Genomic DNA, 1,160 nt, shown 5'->3' with positions numbered 1-1,160 from the left:
GATAACACATTGGAAGGGCAAAGGGGTATAATTGATGCAATGGAAGACAGAGTTAATGAGATTGAAGAGAAATACCTGAATACTTCTTTGGAAAGGGATCTGTCAGAAAAAAATCAAAACAAAATGAAGAGAGCCTAAGGCTCATGGGGGATACCATCAAAAGAAATAATCTATGTGTCATTGGAATTCCAGAAGAGGGAGAGAAAAATAAAACGACTGAGAAAATTGTCCAAGATTTGCTGGAGGAGAACTTTCATCCTGATATGATGAAAGAAGAGAACATATTCATTCAGGAAGTCCAATGAACCCCAAACAAGATAGACCCCAAAAGAAAACTACCGAGAGATAGCATCATCAAACTCACCAAAACCAGAGACAAAGACAGAATCCTGAGAGCAGCATGGGAAAACAAAAAGTTACATACAAAGTTCAGCCAGTAAGAATAAGTTCTGATTTCTCAGCAGAGACCATGCAAGCAAGAAGACAATGGGATGGTATATATAAAACCCTGAAAGAGAAAAATTTTCAACCAAGAATTCTATACCTGGCAAAATTGTCCCTCAAATATGATGGTGAAATTAGGAGATTTCCAGATAAGCAGAAACTAAGGGAATTTGCTAAAACCAGACCAACCTTACAAGAGATGCTAAAGGGAGTACTTTGATCAGAGAACCAAAAATAGCAAGTATCAACAGACCATTAATACACAAGATGACATATCCCAGAAACCATAGCTATGGACATAGCCAAAATAAAATAACCTTACAAGATTGTAAACAGGGAACCAGAGACATCAACTGGCAAGTGAGGACAACTACAAACAAAAAAGAGGGAAAAGACTGTATAGTTACAGAACTTCTAAAAGGCGAGGAAGTTAAGAGAGGTGGAATACAGAATGGACTGTCCTAAACTCAGGGAGAAAATTATAAATCATAGGGTAACCTCAAAGAAAAATGATAAACCTTCATATTACAATAAAAAAGAGGACAAACACAAATATTCAGCAAATACAAAAACAACAGCAACAAAGAAAATGATAACAGGATTCATAAACATAACAAGCTCAGCACAGAAAATAATATGGAGCAAAGAAACCAGGGACACCATGAAAAAACACATACCAAAATGACAGCAACCAAATCATACTTGTCAATAATTAC

Source organism: Orycteropus afer, unplaced genomic scaffold, assembly GCF_000298275.1.
Source record: "Orycteropus afer afer isolate SDZICR_OR568_19922 unplaced genomic scaffold, OryAfe1.0 scaffold00022, whole genome shotgun sequence".
Classification (NCBI taxonomy): Eukaryota; Metazoa; Chordata; class Mammalia; order Tubulidentata; family Orycteropodidae; genus Orycteropus; species Orycteropus afer.
Note: the sequence above shows the minus strand (reverse complement) of the source record.